The sequence below is a fragment of the Alligator mississippiensis genome, chromosome 2 (assembly GCF_030867095.1).
Source record: "Alligator mississippiensis isolate rAllMis1 chromosome 2, rAllMis1, whole genome shotgun sequence".
Taxonomy (NCBI): Eukaryota; Metazoa; Chordata; order Crocodylia; family Alligatoridae; genus Alligator; species Alligator mississippiensis.
This window is the reverse complement of record NC_081825.1, coordinates 228,835,061-228,857,078: the sequence shown is the minus strand read 5'-3', so window position 1 is coordinate 228,857,078 and position 22,018 is coordinate 228,835,061. Positions and strand designations below refer to the sequence as shown.

Genomic DNA, 22,018 nt, shown 5'->3' with positions numbered 1-22,018 from the left:
CAGAAAAAATACACCATGTAGATCATACAATGGCAAAACATTTGGCACTGTTAGAAGATGCCACATCTGCTCAGAGTACTAAGTGACATTTCACCTTGCAGCTCCTCTTTTTGCAGCAAGAAAGCATTCATAATTTCTGCATTACCTCCAGAAAATACAACAAAGCACTAGGATAATGCTTCTTCTGATTTATAACCAAAATCTGTCAACAGGTGCTAATTTCCTTTATTTCTCCCTACCCTGTAACATCAACACGGCAGTACTGGTGCCATGCTATCACCAGTATCCTCACTAAGATAGAGAAGAATCCTGTCTACTTCTGTCAGCCCACACTTCAACATACATTGCATCTGTTAATAACCTTTTGCAACAACTGTAGTTTCACTTCATTCTGCAAAGTACAATAAAATCCCCCCAGCTTAGTAACCATTTGTCATCAGTCGTCAGAGGACTAATTATTGATTGTGTCGGTATCAGTACACAAAGAGGTTAAAAACTATTTAAGATGCCTATTAGGAAAAAATCAACTGAATTTTAAAAACAGATGAGTTTTGTAATCTCTCTTCACCAACAAAAACCATTAAGAACAAGTTTTATATAATTATGTAATCCACGGTCATGAATTACAGCCTTAATTTTATGCCTTTTCAACAAAAGAAAACAAAATCTCTCTGTCTCTCTCTATTTTTGATGGTTTGGGAGTATTTCACAGATAGCTCCTGTGTAAACTGGCCAACACAACATTATACAATAATTTATGTAATGTAAATCAGAAATCACTGAAAGTGCAACTCTGCTCTGCCTTCTCTCTCTCAGAATTACGAGAGGGCAAATTCAACTCATTTCAATTTTATTTTTAAAAAGTGATAAATGTTTTGGGTTTAACAAGGCCTTTAAAATTATGCAAACCATAACAGAGATACCTTCGTAGGAAACCCTGGTGCTTGCAAAAGAAAAAAAAAATCGTACTTCCAGTTTAATCAGCAAAAACTGGAATGAGTTGCCTTTTGTTTTCAGGTTTTTAAAATTAAATAAAGTTTTCAAATGAGTATTTTTATGTTACATAAATCAGACACAAACACTTACGTGTTGTCACAACATAGAGCAGACTTTAAAATGTGTACTACAAACAACAGTTAGATTTACAATAGTGATGAGAAACTGTACCTGCCACCAAAGAGGTGAACATGGCACAGTATTCCTGGGTTAAGTGCAGGACTGACCCAATCATCCTGTTGAAGGATATAGATCTCAAGGTTTTGTAATCATTGTGACACAGTTACTTCCATCATTAATGACCAGAAACCCAGAAATAAGAATAAGGAAAAAACCCATGGGGAGGTGGGGGGGAAGGTGGAGAACAGTGTGGTTAGCACAAGAAAGAATAAATAAATAGTAATTTGTTACTTTGCTGTTAAAATTCATTCAGATTCACTACTCAAAATTGAATTAGAGGTAACAGAAAAAAGTGTTGCTGTTTCTAAGAAAAAAAGAAGACTGGCTAAGAACATGGCAGGAAGGAGGTTAAGCAGCTCACCTGCTTGGCACAGCAGATGAATAGAACAAGTACACAGTGATGGCCTGTGGAGCTCACAGGTTGAACTTGGGAAAAGAGATTTGGGAGAAATACGCATATACCGAAATTCTAAATCTGGAAACAGAACCTTATTGCAATAAACATGACAATTGCTTACAGTTATTTGTGCCTGCTGCTTTACGAGCCACTTTGAGATAAAGGGCAAGGCAGCTCAGAGAAGGACTTGAAGGTTTAGGAAAATCAAAATACAGCCCTGCAGACAAGCATTTAATGCCAAGAAGTTTTTCTAGCACTCTGCTACTAACCCTGTCATCCGGCTGGTTAGATTACAGCTTGTTGGTAAACCATCAAAGAGCAACATCGAGCGGGAAAAAACACAAGGGCAGACAGCTCCGTGCAACGTACAATTCAGAGAGTTTCTGGCTTCCACAAAGTAAGTGGAAATAGTTCAGGCACAAAAAGAAATGGGACTTTATGGTCTGATGAGACACCATGAAGCCACTGAGACAAATGAAAAGTGGCTGTATGAATGAGCTCGCTTAGGGAATTTTTCTTTCCTCATCTTGTTTACTGGCTGTGTGGTATGCTGCATATTCTGGCAAGACATCAAATTGGTACTCTTGGCTCCAATACTGCTATCGCTTAGGCAAACTCAAACTCAGCAAAGCAAAGCTCTTCTTTCCATGGGATACAAAACGGTGATTCTGAAGAAAGTAGACTAGTGTCCAAGCTCCAAAACAACCTTTAGACCTCCCTGCTCCCCGCCTGCCCCCAAAATGTTAGCAGGGCAGTAAAAAAAAGAAAGAAAGCAAATATAAGCTGCTAGTTTAGTAATGAGTAAGAAATGACTCACTCATCACTCATTTACAGGATACTGCATTTATTTAAATATACCTTAAAATATGCTCTAGTGTTGTTACCAACAGCTTTTGAGTGTGAGAAACAGATGTTCTAGTACGTTCCACAAAGAATAGTCCAATAGTCTAAGTGAGTTGGTCTAATAAAAGATATCAGATTTACCCAAAGAGCCTTGTCTTCCAGTAGTCTAGTGTTCCAAGTTCACCATAAAGCACTAAACTTTGAGCAAAACAGACGCCTTACTAAATGTCAAAATTCATTAGTTGTTTTCCTTAGTTCCAAATACTCATTCCACAAAACATTTCCTATAAACCTCCTCTTCCCCACCTATCCTCCCCCCCCCCCCAAAAAAAACCCAAAACTTTTCAGTGCATTTAACAGCATAAATAAATTATTATACTGGTGGGTTAACATCATTTTGGGACTGCAAATCAGAGATGAGCAGGCAGTAAGATGCAGCTACCCCCACCCCTACCTTTCCCCACAGTGGCTGGGGAATAATAGCACAGCTGCCAAAGCTCCAGGTCCCCAGGCAGGGTCAAATGGCTCTGTGGGCAGGATCCCAGGTGCAGACTGCCGACCCTTGAACTAAATGAAAAACTTGAACATTTCAGGTGTATCTAATGTAATTCTCTGGATAGGACGGCAACATAGTAAAAACAGACAGCTTCACTTAGCTCCACTTGTATAGACACTCTAAAGAAAGGAAAATAGCAGTCTGCAAATATTGGAAGGTTTCCCCACTAAGGAGAAATGAAATTGTTTGCATGAAAGCAGATGGTCAAATTAGAGAGAAACTTACCCTGAATGCAAGTTGAAAACATCATTAATGGTCTTCTCCCAAAAAAAATGAAAGCCCCACTGTTAACATCATTTAATTTTCCTGAACGAAGCATCTGAGACCAAAGAGGTGTCAGTGTTAGAAAATTTTACTGGTAGAACATTTGCTAGCACAGTGTTTCTGCCACTGCTTTGTTGGTAGAGCACGTGCACATCTGCATGCTTTTACCAACCCTGGCACAATGTAAAAATAATTTTAAGAGTAAGCCACAGACTTCTAGTTTGCTGCTTTTATACAACACTGTGCAGCTGGCATTAGTATAGATTAAAGATGCCATGTATGCATGTGATAGGGAGGGATGTTGATCTGGGTCTCTGATAGTTCCATTTTGTCTGACCAGGTAAATAGATCACAAGTTTTTAAAAACATAATTGCATTGAGTAATATTAAATACCAAGCATATTTAATAAATTCTGAAGCTTTAAAAAAAAAAGTTTTAATAAGTACAAACTGTTAATTACTCCCACACTAATCACAGTTGTATATTGTCATACATAGCTGTTCTCCTTTTCTCCACTAGTGTGGAGTGGTAAGGATAAATATAGTGCTAGAGTGGCACTTTACCGACACAGGGTGTTTGCGATGCATGGCCTTGGGAATACTGAATTGCCCGTGGAGTACACTGGCTTCCAGGATGAAGATTTTCAGGTACACGCTTTATAACATTCAGCAACCTCTTCCTTTTGCAATGTTTAGATTACATGTGTCATGTACAAATCAGGTAGACTGACTGGCCATCTTGATTATTTGCAAGGTTGTTTAAATCTCCTGTTTTGATTTTTATGCTCAGATATCAGTGTCAGTATATTTCTGTTTATATTTGCAATTATATGATTTGTTAGTCTGCTTAAATAATTTGTACTTTACTGTCAAGGTATGAGGATCCCTGATTCTCATTTTTATATTTTATCCAAGGGTGTCAAACTCAGCCTGCCCTATGGGCAAGATGAGAGTTAGTAGGCTGGTCTGTGGGCCACATCAAGCCTTGATGGAGCCAGAGCACTAACAATATCATCAAAATGGTATCAAATTTCTTTTATAAGACCTATTTTCCATAAAACCATATCAACTGGCAATAACTATGTTACCCTCTTAAATCCTAACTGCTGCATATATCAGCCACCTCATGATTTCACTAAATCAGTGTCAGACTAACTACTTGCATTAGCCTGTTTACCTTTTTAATTTTGGTATGAGTAGGTTGTTTCCACTCCTTTGGTCCCCCTTCCCCTCCTCCCCACCCCCGCAAGGTTTCAAGATTATTTATTTAAATCAAACAAACAATCTATTAGAAGTCATCAGACACTTATTATACTCAGGTATAAATTCTTGTGTTTAACAGCTTCTTTTTATTATCCGTTGTCATTACTGGAGGAATAGAAAAATCTCTCATTGCTACAGTAACACTTTCTGCTTTTTTTGTTCCAAGCAAAATATTTTTAAATACTTTGTCCTTCCATACATCAGGATTGATAACTTTATCATCCTTATGCAACATCAGACCTAGACCATTATTAGAATTTAGTTTGTTCCCAATGTACTTAAAGAATTCCCTCTAATTATCCATAACCTTACTGGTTTCACTGCATCCTTAGCTTCCCTTTTAATTACCTGCATTTCTTATCAAGGTCCCCATTTTTTCTTTTTACGATCATTAATTTTCACTTCCACTTTTAACTCCTCTCCTAACCATACAGATGTAACAAAAGAAGCCTTCTTATGTGATGGCAGAATGACAGACTTCAGACAACTATCAAAGTGTTCTTCAACAACCCCAGTTAGTATTCATGATCAAAATAACAAGTGCTCACTATGTTGTACCTACAATTCAAGGACTTCCCCGCAGAAATGAATCACCTAGTCCAACTGCATCTCTTAGATCACCAAGGAAATTCACGTTTACTCCATCTCTGATTTGATCAGACTTTAACTGTTGATTGCTCTGTGGCAGCCATTTCTTTTTTTCCCCTTCATGTTAAAAATTTAATGTTTCAAACGTCTTCAGAACCTAAGTTATTGATAAATAAAGGGAGGACGGGTGGGGATTTTTTTCTCATAATTTCAAACTACTTATAACAAATTGAATGTATCTGATCCTCATGACACAGCCTGCTACTTAGTGGTTCAAATCAGAGACTCTTCTTTTTTCACTCCTAGAGAATGATCCTAAATCTATTTAGAGCAAAAGAAATGTCATTTTTAGAACAAGGTTGCAACATTTCAGTTACTACTCACATAAAAAGGATTCTCTTAAATGATAAAAATCACTGCCCTGTTTTTCATAAAAAAAAGGCAGCAGGTTTGTTTCATGAACTCTATAATCCCATCAAGCATATTAATAACTGACTGAAAACACAAAGCACAGCCCTAAGGACAGGGTTCACAAAAAGATGGTGTTTTAGAAAACAAGATTCACTGAAAACAAACCCATTATTAATAAAAATTAAAAACAGCATTACCAAGCTGATATTCCAATTCACTATCCAAAATATTTATATATATTAAAGAAAAACAAAATTGTGAAAATAAGCAATAGCTATATCATAACTAATAAAGATTAACTTCAGTGCTGAAGCAGACAAGTCATTCATATAAATTCAATGCACAGTCACTAATAACTACAGATTTTTTTCTGTGATGAAAAATCTTTTTCCTGGTCTAATTTTAACTAATAGGATTTAGCAAAATCACACTTCCCTTCTCGTATATCCCATAAAATCCTTTCAGTTCTAGTATTTTATGCCACTTAACAGAATTATCTGTACAAACAAGGATAAATGTTCAACATTCATTGAGAAAGCCACAGTACTTGATTTCCTAAAGCACAACCTGAAAATGAACCATGTCATCAGTTACTGTGCTCATAATTCAATTGCCAAATACTACACCAAATGTATTGAGTACTAAATACTATAACTCATCAGATTTTTGAAGACTTCTTTCAAAAAAATCCATAGATTCAGATGTTTTTTCTTCATGCACCGGGGTCCTTCTGATACCTAACTCCCACTAATGTGCATGAGAGTACAGGTGTGTCAAGAAAGTATGCTCAATAATCACTCTAAATTAAGACCTCTTTTCCCCCAGCTGCATTTACAAATGCAACAAAATTTATCTCTTTACTCTAGATTCCCATGTGTGACAGTTGCCAGACAGAAATATAAAAGGCCAAGTTGAAGAAATGGTTACTTACCTATAAAGTAATATGCTTTATGTATATTCCACATAAAGTGCATTTGAGTTAGAGGATTTTTGGTCAGAAGTACTCATTTGAGTAATGGTCTTTTTTTTTTTTGCATGCATTCTCTCTCTAAACAAGGGCATAAAAAGTGTGTAATGAATCCAGCTACAACAAGCTTGTTCACCATACAGAGAATTTAAAATGATGAGACTGCAGTAACAAGGGTGGGAGCCAAGATGAGAATACATGTAAGGATGACACATCTAAAGGACTTAACTAACCATTTCTTTTTTTAATTCAGGGGACTGCCCATATATTTTGTTGTTGGCGATTCCCAAGCAGTAATCCTTGTTGGTGGCGCGTCCCAGAATTCTAGCCAAACAGTGAACATACAATAGCTTTAAGAAATTCACAGCCTTTCCAAAAGCACGAGCAATGTCTCTGTACTGTGTAAACATGTAGACAGAGGATCACATTGCTGCTTTGCAGGTGTCTAGAATCAGTTATTCTAAATATACTACAGAAGACGACCAAACCCTTGTTGAAGGTGGTTATTTACAAGCCAACCAGTATCAGTTTGAAAGGCTGTGATCCAGTTGGAAATTCTTTTTAAAGAAACTGCTTTTCCCTTGACTTCTGCTCTCTATTTACTACAAAAAATCCTAAGATTTTGAAGTGTTTAGTCTTATGCAGAAAGCAAAATGTTCTTAGTACATCTAAGGAATATAGTCTCTCCTTCCCATTATCTGAGTGGGGTCGAGGGATAAAGAATAATACTAACTGTACTAGTAAGAAGTGGCTTAAAACTAACATTGACATACCACGTTAGATAAAAACTTTGGGTACAATTTATAATTTATTCTTATGAGAAACATTATACACATTATGCAACGTTATTGCTTGTACTTCTTTCACTCTTCTCATTAATTACCACATGTGGCCAGGCACACATTTGAAATGCACTCCTGAAATGTTCTCACACCTTCTTGGGTGCCCTTCAGCCCCAAACCCCTCTCTGTCATTTGCTGTTTGACTGAGAAACAGCTGAGATATGCCAGGAACTAACTCCTTGGCCTACGGCACTTCAGCCTTACCAGTCTCACTCAGGTCCTGTCAGCAATTAGCAAAGGGGATTTTGCCAACTAAAAGAATCATCCCCTTGTCTGGTTACTACTCAGTAAAGACAGTTAATCTCTTCCTGCCAATATGGTTAAATGTTCTGAGATCACAGCTATCAGTGACAATAAGTTATCACAACAGATAACAAGAAGAGATATTATAGAAACAAAAATGAACATTAAAAAAAAAAAATCAGTAACCATGTGTTAAGACAGAGGCAGAAATATAAGAACAAACAAAAGGAAATATTAGAGCAATGATTTCACCTTATTTCTGCATCTTAGCCATAAGCTCAAAGAATACAGCTTTACTTCTTTCCAAGCCAAAGTCCTCTTCCAGACTATTAGCTTACTTCACACAGCTTAACAACTGGGGCCATTTGTAGATGTGCTCACCATTTTCTAAACCGTGTTAACTGATTTACATCACACAGTTTGAATGAAATTTGAATTCAAATCAAGGGTTAATAGAAGATCATTGACCATCACAGCAGGACGTGCTGGCTATACACAGTGGGCGCATCTACATGTGCCCCTACAGTGACATAGTGGCTAAAAATAAGCGTGTGCTGCCTGCATGGCCCAAAAACAGCTATTACTGCCCCATCATTTAGTACTAATGACGGCGCAATACCAAGGGCACCACAGGGGCACGTGTCGACCCGCCCACTATATACACTTGACAGCCCCTTAACAGACCCAACTTGCAGCCTCTGTGCGAGTTTACTGTGTTAGCACTTGCATTAGGAGGTGATAATAAGCCTGTTTAAGCATTGCTACATTGTTACAAACCTTCTAACAGTTATCTGAAGTGCTGTTCCAGAAACCTGAAAGGGTACAATTGACCTGATACTTTAGTCATGATGAGGTGTTGTTGGCACACTTGACTTTGAAAAGGTGATACTTTGTACCTGATAGCCTCTATTGTGATTGGCATTCATAATGCTTATCTGCTCATCTGAGTACCTAAAGACTGTTTTTCCTAAAAGCAATGCTGTATACACATTAATTAATACACTTTAAATTGCCTAACATGGACTCATTATTCAATAAGGATTAGTTAATTCGGACTGGAGCCAATTTTAATTCAGATTGCAGACGTCCATGTGTACAGTGACAGCTGTCATCTGGATTAAACCTAGAAAAACATCTATCAACAGCCTGGGGGACTAAAGTACCTCAGACCCAGGAAACACTGGACAAACCCTCTCTCTCCTGGCAAGATCTAAGCATGGTTTCTTATCTGGCCATTTACACACATTATCCACTAGGTTCTTGAGAAGCCCGTACTATGCATATAATTTCCGGTAAGTGCACATATTTGAGGGACAGAACTAGAAGTCTCCTCAATCCAATTGTGACCAAACGAATATCTGCATCTTTTCAGGCATATCTAAAAAAGATATTCTCTCTCATTTAATTTCCCCCAGCGTGAAAAGTCCTTCTCTGTATAACCAAGTGTTATTCTTAAGAATCCCATCCTTTTAAAACATAAATTTGTCATTGTCTAGAAGGCATGACTCATGTGCCTTAGAGCAGGTTACCAAGGGCCTGCCTGCTTGGCTACTTAACAGCCATTTCAGAAGCTAAATTTTCAGTGATTACTTCCCTTCAGTCATTTAAACTTTGAACCTCTCTCATCTTCAAAAGAAACTCATTGTTTAAGAAGTAACACTAGAAAATCATTTCATATTATGCAACCCTGGCCTTATTATAACCAGGTATACTAGTTTTCTCCGTTTAAAAATTGCAAAATCTCTGGTAAAATTAATTACAAATTCCCTGATTAAAGCCCCCAAAGTCCACGTTTTTCCATGATTAAAATGAAACGCCACTATAATCTATCTATCTATCTAGGTATCAGTTGAACACAACAGTTGAACACATAGTGAGGTAAGTTTGTTCAAAATGACTGATGCCTTTCATACAGCACAGCACCATTAGGGACAATTCAATGTTTGAGTATCCTAGGTATTGATTTTAATATTGCATTTCTTCAGACAGGCCTTCAAAGTGTTCTTGAATCTCTTTTTTTGTCTACCTCTCAAGTGAGTTAGGAGTATAGGATCTGAAATGAGACAGTCTGTTTAGGGCATCTTTTCTAACCCACTAGGGGGAATGCCTTACTGGATCTGGTATTGGCAATGGGGGATGACATGGTAGGAGACCTACAGATCGGTAGCCATCTGGGGGACAGTGATCACCTAATAATAGAATTCTTCATAAGACGTCGAGTGGGTCAGGTAACTAGTAGGGTGAAAGTGCTAGACTTTAGGAAAGCTGATTTCAATGAACTCAGGTGATTAGTCAAGGACGCACTGCAGAGTAAGAGTTTTGAAGTGATGGGAGCCCAAGAAGGGTGGCTGTGCCTTAAGGAAATGATCCTTCGGGCACAAAGGGAGACAATCCCAATGCGAGGAAAAAGAGGGAAAGGGACCAGGAGGCTTCCTTGGCTGACCAGAGAAATCCAGGGCAGCCTACGGGCCAAATGGGGAGCACATAAAAAGTGGAAACAGGGAGAGATCACCAAAGAGGAGTATACTTCCTCTGATTGCGCTTGTAGGGAGGCAGTTAGACGGACCAAAGCTACCATGGAGCTGAGGATGGCATCCCAAGTAAAGGATAACAAGAAATTGTTTTTTAGATATATGGGGAGTAAAAGGAAGGCCCAGGGAGGAATAAGACCCCTACTAAATGGGCAGAAGCAATTGGTGATGGACAGGGGGGACAAGGCTGAACTCCTCAACGAGTTCTTTGCCTCGGTGTTCCTAAGAGAGGGGCAAGACAAGTCTCTCACTGGGGTTGTAGAGAGGCAGCAGCAAGGCGCCAGACTACCATGCGTAGACCCTGAGATGGTGCAGAGTCACTTGGAAGAACTGGATGCCTTTAAGTCGGCAGGCCCGCATGAGCTCCATCCGAGGGTACTGAAGGCACTGGCCGACATCATTGCACAGCCGCTGGCAGGAATATTTGAATGCTCATGGCGCACGGGCCAAGTCCCGGAGGACTGGAAAAGGGCCAATGTGGTCCCCATTTTCAAGAAGGGGAGGAAGGAGGACCCGACCAACTATAGGCCAGTCAGCCTCACCTCCATCCTTAGCAAAGTCTTTGAAAAAATTATCAAGGCTCACATTTGTGAGAGCCCAGCAGGACAAATTATGCTGAGGGGAAACCAGCACGGGTTCGTAGCAGGCAGATCATGCCTGACTAATCTAGTCTCTTTTTATGACCAGGTTACGAAACGCCTGGACACAGGAGTAGGGGTTGATGTCATATACTTAGACTTCAGGAAGGCCTTCGATACGGTATCCCACCCCATACTGGTGAACAAGTTAAGAGGCTGTGACTTGGATGACTACACAGTCTGGTGGGTGGCGAATTGGCTAGAGGGTCGCAGCCAGAGAGTTGTGGTGGATGGGTTGGTATCGACCTGGAAGGGTGTGGGCAGTGGGGTCCCGCAGGGCTCGGTCCTTGGACCGATACTCTTTAATGTCTTCATCAGCGACTTGGACGAGGGAGCGAAGTGTACTCTGTCCAAGTTTGCAGATGACACAAAGTTATGGGGAGAAGTGGACATGCCGGATGGCAGGGAACAGCTGCAAGCAGACCTGGACAGGTTGGACAAGTGGGCAGAAAACAACAGAATGCAGTTCAACAAGGAGAAATACAAAGTGCTGCACCTAGGGAGGAAAAATGTCCAGCACACCTACAGCCTAGGGAATGACCTGCTGGGTAGCACGGAAGTGGAAAGGGATCTTGGAGTCCACTAGGACTCCAAGATGAACATGAGTTGGCAGTGTGACGAAGCCATCAGAAAAGCTAATGGCACTTTATCGTGCATCAGCAGATGCATGACGAATAGATTCAAGAGGTGATACTTCCCCTCTATCGGGCGCTGGTCAGACCGCAGTTGGAGTACTGCGTGCAATTCTGGGCACCACACTTCAAGAGGGATGTGGAGAACCTGGAGAAGGTCCAGAGAAGGGCCACTCATATGGTTAAGGGCTTCCAGACCAAGCCCTATGAGGAGAGACTAGAGAAACTGGACCTTTTCAGCCTCCGCAAGAGAAGGTTGAGAGGCGACCTTGTGGCTGCCTATCAGTTCATCACGGGGGCACAGAAGGGAATTGGTGAGGTTTTATTCACCAAGGCGCCCCCAGGGGTTACAAGAAATAATGGCCACAAGCTAGCAGAGAGCAGATTTAGACTGGACATTAGGAAGAACTTCTTCACAGTTCGAGTGGCCAAGGTCTGGAACGGGTTCCCAAGGGAGGTGGTGCTCTCCCCTACCCTGGGGGTCTTCAAGAGGAGGTTGGATATGCATCTAGCTGGAGTCATCTAGACCCAGCACTCTTTCCTGCCTATGCAGGAGGTCGGACTCGATGATCTATTGAGGTCCCTTCCAACCCTAACATCTATGAATCTATGAAACCCGCACCCCAGACAGGGTGAGAAGAGTGAATTTTAAACAGGCCTTCTCAGTCATGGTAGCAGCTGCCAAATTGCACATCTGTCTCTGTACAGAATGACCATTATACAATCATCACTTCAATGTAGGTCCATAAGTAGGGGCTTCTGGTAATCAGTAACATCTGCCCCAATCACCACTCACCCATCACTGGAGAGCTTAGTATTGAAGGAAGACACCTCCATACACCTGTTTTTAACATGGGGATACCAGGAAGCATTATATAATGATTACATAATACTTCACAAGAAAGAAAACCTTAACCTGATGGCAAGAAAAACCTAGACAGCCAGAGGTTCCTGTTCCGCCACAGCCTTCATCCATCTTTGCAGTCACTGTAATGTATTCTTTGCTTCCTCCAGCTGCTCTGCCATGGAGGCCTTTTGTTTTAATTTTTGGATCACTTATATAGCCTGGAAACCTTGCTCTCAACCTTGCTGCTATGGGTGATCCTACCAAGAGCACATAACTCCAGACAGCATTATTCTTGAGGACACTGACAGCACACAAGCTTCTTCACCACATCAAGGTTGTGATCCATGGGAGGAACAGGTGCCACAGTGCACATAAATATAAAGGATGATATAGCTGACCACACCTATTCATAGAGACTACACATGCTGTATCAGCAGCCCAGATTCAAGAAAACATGCATGATTGCCCATGAATATCTCAAAATATTGTAGGGTTGACAGGGAGACAGAACAAAAAACAAATTGGAAGCAGCTCAATAGGTTAACCTATAAGCATCATTGAAAATAAATTTAAATCTCCAACAGAAAGAAGAGACTCTTATCAGAAAAAAGACTTGTCACACCCTTTAGAAACCTCATTATTGGATGAAAAAAGAAACATTCCCTGTGCAGGTAGACACATGGCTAGAAAAGCTGCCACATGAACTCTCAAAAAGGTTTTAAAGAGAAGTCTAATTTTTTTAACCTTTAATAAGTAATCCCAAATAGCTGAAACTTTAAATTTTGAGGGAAACAACTGATGAGGTGGCTTCCATCTGGAAAATCTTTTCAGTTCAACCAAGTGACTTGAACTTATGTAATCTTTCCTACTATGCATATTTTATGTACATCAGAAAACTCAATTATTCAACATTCAGGCAGCATAAGAATACAAATGTTGCAAGATCTAGGTGTACAACGTATCACTGGTTCTGGGTTATCAAGCCCAAATCTAAACGTAGTATAATTGGTGTTGGGATACACACATTCTAGAGATTGAGTTATCAAACTGTCTACACAATGCCTAGTTTGTTGGAATTAACTTGGCTGCTTCCTGTTTGATCCTTCTTCTGTTTCCTGGCAATAGAAGATTGAGGGAAAAACAAACAGTAGACAGGTCAATGGGATCAGGAATTTCTCTGATGCCTCTCACTCTTCAGGAATAAAGTCATTTGCATTTTCTGCATTGCAACAAACCTGGTCACAAACTAGTACAAACAGAAAGTCCCAAGGTAGAGAAAAATTAATCAAATCACTCTCCTTTACTGACCATCTGAGTCATGATCAATCACTGCTGAAACTGTCTGATGATGCACTGCTAAACTAATGTCACAAGGAATACATATATTCCACAAACTTCATTTCTAGCATTACAAGGAGAATTCCCGCCCCCCACCTCCCCCCCATTTGGCTAGGTAAACACAGGAGTCATTTTGTCAAACTTTCATCATGAGATCTTTGAACTTCACAGGAAATAAGTTTAGCAAAAAACACCTTTTTTTTTTTTGATCAGGGCAATAATGAAAAATGCTTTAAACTGGTTAAAACTAGTTTAAATCGGATTAAATTGTTTGCTTGATGACAGCCTCTCAAACACTCCCGAAACTAGAGCAGTAATCTTAAAACACTGGAATACCATCTAACTCCTGCTATAGAAGCCAAAAAAGCAAAATTGAATCAAACTGTAACATGAAAAGTTTTGTTGATGACAATGAAAACAAAACAAAACAAATGTAAAGAACTGTGCAAGAACCAAGAAGCAGCAGAAAACCATGAAGGGTTTGTTTTGTTTTGTTTTTTTAACATAAGCATGGTTGTGCCTCATTTCATGAACTTTCTAGGAAATGACACACAACTGAGAAACATTTTGTTAGTCAGGAGATAGAGGTTCAGAAATACTTCCAACACCACTACGCTGCAAAAAAGCCACCTCAACAGCTACAGGGTATCTTTTACACCCCAACTTTTGGGAGAAGCAAGATGGAATAGCCAAGTGGAATGTTTTATAGAATTTTACATTGGAATTGTAGAGGGGCATTCAGGTCAACACAGAAAAAATCATCCACAGTATACAGCTTTACAAAGGGGAAAAAGCACCTATGAAAGCAACCATAACCAATAGCAGGTGCTCTTGACCAACTCCAGCTGAAACAAAAGTGGCTACTTATAACACATAATGAAGAACTGAAACCACATGCAGAGGCGATCAAATCTAAATTTAATGATTGCGGTCCTCAGCCGAGTTGCTAGCCTAAACACTTCATCTACGAACACATGGGAGTGAAATTACGTGGATTTTGCAAAAAAAAACCCAAAAAGATCCGTTTTGCCCTGATAATTCAATTCCAGGTATGTGAAGATCCATACACGGAAACCATTCTTCTCAGAGGTTATGAGGGCATAGCCACATGTGCTCTTCACTGACAAAACATACCTAGATCCAAAGCTTGTTACATCTGTGACTTATAAGCAAGTATATGTAGCATAAACTAAGCAACAGGTTAGGAATGGAAAAAGGAAGCAAATTTATAATATAATATACTATCAAATGCCTAACACTAAAGTAGGTGGGGGGGAACAGCCTTTTGAATTGTGAATCTTCTGAATTGAAGAACGGAGTAAAGGGTACCGTCCAGTGATTTTTTTCTTGTTTTCATAGATTAAACATCATTTAAAAATATCAAAGTAGTATTCCCCCCCACAAATAAAACAATTTAAAAAAATACCTTCAGTTTGCAAGGTAAGGATTTTTGTGGGTGATCTCTTTTACTAGATTAATTGTATGGCTAGGATAAACTTAGACAATCTTTTGAATGTTTTTGAAATATATTTGAAAGCTTGTCTAAATCTATCCCACATGTAGTTGGTCCAATAAGAGAGATCGCCTACAAAAATCCTTACCTCTTGTATATTTCCTGAACCATCACAGCTACCACATCATTCCAACACTACCAGCTTGTTTTTATTTTTCATTAAAAATTGTATTAACATGCATTTAAAACTAAACCACTGAACAAATCAAAGTACAGTACTAATCAGTAGTTAGTAAACCTATGTGTATTAGTTTAACTGAATGCCATACTCTACAGATATTTTCTACAGAAAAAGTTGATTCTTGTGTCAAAAGAACTTTACTTTTATTTGACAATTTTAGTTTTCAAAAATATTTCTAAATTAGCCTAATTGATACACATTTCAAAATATGTACATAGCCAGAGTAATGACATACGCTTTCTGAAGTAAGTCCACATCTAACAAAACATTTTTTGAAAAAGCCTGTGGTCAGGTACTCAATCATAGCCAGAAGAGTATAAACCAACAGTTAAAACCACAGCTGTCGAAACTGCCCAACCACTGCCAGAAAAGACCTTGAAAGCTTCAGAGATGGTCCTCAACTTCACTTTATGTGGAATATTCCTCAGGTTACTCAACTCAGTTCACAAACTGTTTAAATCACAAGTATCAAACTCATCTGGGCCCACAGGTAGGACAAGTGGTGTGGGACCCCCCCCTTCCCCCACACACCTGATCTAGGGGCTGCTACAGTCAATCTGGAACCCATGCTGCATGAGGTGTGAACCCTAAAGTGACAGGAATGGGCACTGTATGTGGCACAGCCTGACCAGCAGTGCAACTGCCCCAGCCACACTGCATCGCATGCAGCATCCACCCCACCAGTTTAAGGACTGCACCACATACAGTGCCTACTCCATCCAGCCCAGGACCTATGTATGCTGCACATGGCACCTGGAAGCGCCACATGTAGCATGGTTTCTGGACCAACTGGAGTGGGCATCATACAAGGTGCACGTCCCAGAGCAGGTGCCATGTGTGGTGCAGTGCAGGCCATTATATGCAACAAAGCCACCACTCTGCCCAGACTACACCACATGTAGTGCCTGTTCCAGCCTTTCCAGGATGGATGCACACAGGACACAGCATGGGTCCCAGACTAGATGGAGAAGCTGCTAGATCAGGTATGCTGGGGGAGGAAAAGAGGGAAAGGAAGGAAGTCTGTAGAGTCAATATGGCCCACAGATTGGCCCCAAATATCATGGGCACATACTGTGTCCTATATGGGTATGATCAGACTCAGCCATATCACTGGGGGCCAGATGATGAGGCTCTGCCAGCCAGATCATGAGGCTCTGCCAGCCAGATCTAGCCTGCAGCCATATGTTTGACATCCCTGGTTTACCTAAGCTCCTCAACCCAAGGACAATGCAGACACACATTTACTCCCATATGCTAAGTAGAGACAGTGAAAATGCCCGAGGGTGAATCAATTCAATCTTTGCAGGTTTCCCCAAGCTGCAAAGATTGCACCCATAATGAAGTGAACTGATGTGCACATTTGAATCAGGAAAGGCAGCCAGGTGCCTGCAGTGGCCTAGAGCAGAAGCCAGAGGGAGCTAGAGCATGCCTCACAGCCAGCCGATCACTGCAAAGTACCCAAATTCAGCCAAGCAGAGCCCATCTCTGACTGACTGCCTAGCACATGCTCTCCAATCTCCTGCTGTGCCCACCCCTCCCCCGCCGCAGAAAGGGGAACAGTCCCTCCAGCCCTAGACCAGTTGGATCCCCGTGCCTCGGTGGGGGTTCCCTTACCCTGAGCAGGGTTCCCTGAACCCTGATGCCAGTGCAGAGGGGGAATTCACCCCTCCTACCACTCAGCATGATCCAGTGCCAGCTTAGTCCCGCTCAGAGGGGTAGTGGGGAGGGCAGGAAGTGTTCCCTCCATCCCACAGCCAAGCCAACATCCAGCATCAGCCTACACGGGGGAATCCCTATGCCTCAGTGTGATGTTCCCTCACCCCAGGAAGGGTTCCCCGAGCCCCAACACTGATGCAGAGAGAGAATCCCTCCTTCCCACTCATCCACACAGTCCCGTCACTGACAGGGGGATCTGGACCAGCCCCAGCCTGGAGGGACTGTTCTTCCCCCTACCCCCACACCCGTGGAGACCGGGCTAAGCCAGCACGGGACCATGCCAAGGGGTAGGAAAGAGGGAGGAATTCCCTGTCTGCAGGGGGAGCAGGGCTTTGTTCTCCCAACTCTCCTCCCTGTCCTTCTGAGCTGACAGACACAGGCAGGACCAGGGCTGCAGAACAGAGGTTTTGTTGCCTCAGCTCTGACAGCCCAGCAGGGCCAATCCTGCTTAGCTGGAGCAGTCAGCATGGGCCAAGGCCAGCCTGCCCACCCTGTGGGGGCAGGTTTGTGGGAGAGGTGCAAAGCAGCCTGGGATGCCAGGGGACTATGAAGTAACTTGAGTTAGGAGGGGATCTGGGAAAGAAGCAAGATAGACCAGTTTAACCTAAATCAGTTAAGTCTGATACTGTATTCATCCAGGCCTATCTTAAACTGGTTTGGGCCATTTTGAAACTAAGATGGCTGGGGGATGGGCAGTCAATCAACAGTTCTAGCCCAGGTCATGCCAATCACAGCAGTAACAGCTTACGTAGCCTAAGGGAACCCACTCCAATGAGAGCCCAAGGAAAGGTTACATCCCATCACATAAGGAAGCCTAGGGCTTCCCATGGCAGACTCAACTGCCTGTACACAAATCCCAGGAACTTGGATAACAAGCAAGAGGAGCTGGCCCTTCTCCTGACAGATAATGATTATGACTTCGTAGGGCTAACAGAGACCTGGTAGGACTCCTCCTATGACTGGTCGGTAGGTATAGTAAGCTATAGCCTCTTCAGGACAGGTTGTGTTGGGAAGAGGGGTGGGGGTGTAGCTCTCTATGTCAAGGAGCAGTACACTTCCCTTCAAACTGAATTCATTAACCATGGAGGGTGCCTTGAGACCCTCTGGGTTAAAATACAGGGGGAACATGGGGCAGGGGATATACTCGTAAGAGTCTATTACAGACCTTCTAACCAAGAAGAACTGGATCTAGAATTCAATAGGAAACTGGCTGAAGCCGCATGTTCCCAATGTATGATTGTCATGGGAGACTTCAACCTCTCTAACTTCTTGTGGGATGAGCACACTGTCAGGTCTGACCAGTCATGTAACTTACTTGCCTGCATTGAAGACTTGTACCTAACACAAGAGGTCTACAGGCCAACTAGGGGAGAGGCACTGCTGGGTCTGGTTCTAGCCAAAGTACATGATATGGTGAGTGATCTGAGGATTGAGGACAAGCTTGGTGATAGTGACCATGATCCGATTACTTTCTCTGTCCAACACATGGTGGGCTGCAGCTGGAGTACTGTGTCCAGTTTTGGGCCCCCCACTTCAGGAGGGATGCAGATAAGCTAAACAGAGTCCAGAGGAGAGCCACCCCTATGATCAAAGGCCGAGAGCGCAAGCCTTACAAGGAAAGGCTGAGGGACATGGGACTCTCTTAGCCTGGCGAAGAGAAGGCTCATGAGGAACTTGGTGGCTACCTATAAGTATATAAGGAAGGGTGTGCATCAGGATTTGGGAGAACACTTGATCACCAGGGCTCCCCAAGGGATAACTAGATCTAACATGCACAAATTTCTAGAAGGCCAATTCATATTCGATATAAGGAAAAACTTTACAATCCAAGTGTCCAAGGTCTGGAACAGACTCCCTCCCCCAGAGATAGTGCAAGCACCTGCTCTGGACTTATCCAAATGCCTTTTGAACGTTTATCTTGCTGGGATCACCTATTCCCTGCAGACCTCCTGCCTCTGGCAGCGGGGTGGACTCAATCTCACAAGGTTCCTTCCAGCACCTAATGTCTATGAAATCTATGAAGCCAGGTTATGTGCACTGAACTTCTGCTCTGTTCCAGGTTTAAACCAGTTTCTGATCATTTAAACCAGTTTGTGTGTAATGTCTGTCCCTAGGCACATAGGGTGCCTATACACAAGCAATGAGGCTGCTCCAACGCACTGTAATTACATCACATCAGAGCAGACTCAGTTAATCACGTCGGCTGGAGCATGGTAATTACCAGCAGCTTCCACCATCTCATGCATCAGCATCCCCATGCTTAGAAATGGTTGCAGGGTGCTCTAAAGCTTCTAACTTCAGATAAAGCACCCTTGCTGCCATTTTTAAGCACAGGGACACTGATACGCAAGATGCTCTAGGCGCTCTAATTAAAGCACCTCCCCCTCCCTACTCCCAGCACATGTATATAAATGCCTATACTCTCAATTTAGTCCACAAGAAAAATAGACCAGACACAATGTGCAATATTGTAATTTACACTGTATCACATCATTTCCTTTGGAAATGTTGCAAAGTTATTTTGGAGCTTTGCTTGTTGTGACCTGGGGCAGAAAAGAACATCCCCCCCCCCCCTTTTTGCTCCAAGTATCAAGGGTTTTTTTTGCCTTCCTCAGAAACAATGGTGTTGGCTGTAGCCAAGGCTGAGGATTTTGACTGGGGCATGAAGATCTACCAGGACTAAAAAAATCTGGAGGCTCCTGGCTAGAGGGTCTTGTTCCTCTACTCGGGGTCACTGAGCAACTGCATTATTTGGAAACAGGAAGGAATTTTACTCCATAGTTAACTCAGCATGGCCACTGAAAGCTTTTGTCTTCCCCTGTAACAGGTGGCATGGTGCTCTTCCTTGGATCTCTCTTTTAACAAATTACTTTCTGTCCTTGCAGTGACAGGGTATTGGCAGTGTCCTTGGCCCCAGTTTTAGCTGCGGTGGGTTTGGGGGTTCTTAGTGTCCTGGGCATTGTGCCTGGTAGTTACCTGAAAAGGGTGCTTATGTGCATGAATTTAAGAATAGGTTAGACAAGACTTGTATAGGAAGTTTTAGACAGGATGCCTTGGACATGGGAGCTGGACAAGATGATGTCCTGAAGTCCCTTCCAGCCCAAAGTGCCCATGATTCCAAGTAAAAAAAATGGCATGGATCCCTAGCAAGAACACTTCTGGAAGATTTCTTCTGGCTAAGCGACTTGAATGCACTGGATATATGCACAAATAGGATACATACACAGAATAATTCAAAGAAATACTACAATTCCTTTTACAGAGGTGCTTTTCTTTAAAACACCTTTTTCTGTAATGTCCCTAAACCTCTTGATAATGCTTATACAGCTGATGTGCCTACTGCTGACCAATATAGTCTCACTGTTTCCTTGATCTCCTTGGTTTGTCTGTATCCACCTGCTGTCTTTTCTTTTATGCTCAGGTTTTTTTTTAATCTTTGCCCGAGCATCCTTTTTTTTTTTTTTTTTTTTTTTTTAATTCTGCATTTGTAAAATATCCAGTACAATGGAGTCCTGCAAGAATCAATGAATTCTGTATACTTAAAGAGATTCATATACTGTGAAGGGCCAAACCGTAAAGACTAAAGAAACGTGTTTCCATCACATTTATATTTGCCTTTAAAAAAAATTCTCTATTCCAATAAAGCTTTCATCTTTGATTACTATGGCAACTCTTTCATTTCAGAAATTTCTATATATGCTTAAACTGCAAGTGAATGTATTCTAGAGAGACAGAAAAAAGGTTCAGTAGAAACCAATTAGATTTTCACTCTGTGCACAAGAGACATTGAAAATGCTGCAGCAACATCTGCCACGCTATCGTTAAAACAAGACACATATGAGAGTTTACTAAGTAGAACAGCACACTCGTAACCTATATAATTTCTGTCAATTTTTATGAAGCATGTAGGCTCTGTATTAAAAAACTGCTATCCCATAAGAATGGCTGGGTACCTTTATAATGCCTTCTAATTCAGTTCAGAAGACCCCTAAAATGGGATAGCTGATAATAGTTTGGCAAGCCATTGTCCCAATTCTACAAACAAACTGGATTCAAAAGGTCTATTCCCATAACTGAAGTTATTTATATACTTTAATATTTGCAGGATAGTGGCCTATGCTTGAAACCTGGCAGTTTAACACAGAGGAGTAAAACAAGCCAAATACCTGAAGTAGTCTTAGGCCATGTCACATTTAGCTAAATGACAGAATGGCATGCCCAAAGAGGCTCTCCAGAATTTAATTTATTACTAATTTAATGAAAGTGATCCCAAATTTTATGAACTACTGTACACATTCACAAGATGTAAAACCAAGATTGGGAAAAATTGGTAAACAGAAAATAAAAATTGAAACTAAACTTAAATCAAGGCCATGAGTTACCAGTCTGGCTCAAATGAGCAAAAGAACATTCCTATGAGTGAACACTGAGCAAAAGCTAGGGACTTATTGAATTTCTGATTTTATTTTCGTGGAAACCACAAATTCAGTCAGTCCCCACAGAAAGGCACAGGGATAGTGAAAAGGTGAGAAAATTAGCAGCAAGTGGGGGGTGGGGGAAAAAGGAGGGAGAGGGAGCTGGAGGCGAAAAAAAAAAAAAGGGCAGAACAGAGCAAGGGTAAAAACTGCCATTTGTCAATCTCTGGGGATGGGAAGGACTTCTAAGACCCCCTAGCCAGAGGCATGGGGGAGCCCCCCCACACTCCGCCATGAAAATAGCATCTAGTGCCACACACGCACCACAAAATCAGGGGACAGCCACCCCAAATTTGGTCGGTCCCTAGCAAAAGCCTAGCATTTCTAAATCTAAAAATGGCAAAAATAAAGAAATATGAAAGAAATAGTTAATAGACCAGACATTACAATCAAACTGATATGTAGAGATCAAATTAATTGTAGTTCAAGGTGCTAACAGCTAACTACTATTAGTTTTTGATATAATTTTTCCCTTTTAGCAGAAAGAAAATACTCCCCCCTCGACATCTGGGCCAAACAATTTCAGACTGGACATAAGGAAAAACTTCTTTACAAGGCTCTGGAACAGGCTCCCCTCAGCAGTGGTAGTCACCCACC

The 22,018-nt window shown here is 41.5% G+C and overlaps 1 protein-coding gene across 5 annotated transcripts in view; it reads right to left on the bottom strand.

The window, feature by feature from the left end:
• FUT8 (fucosyltransferase 8) overlaps nt 1–22,018 on the bottom strand; it is a 320,784-nt gene that overhangs the window by 250,357 nt on the left and 48,409 nt on the right. The gene's annotated exons all lie outside the window — the stretch shown is intronic.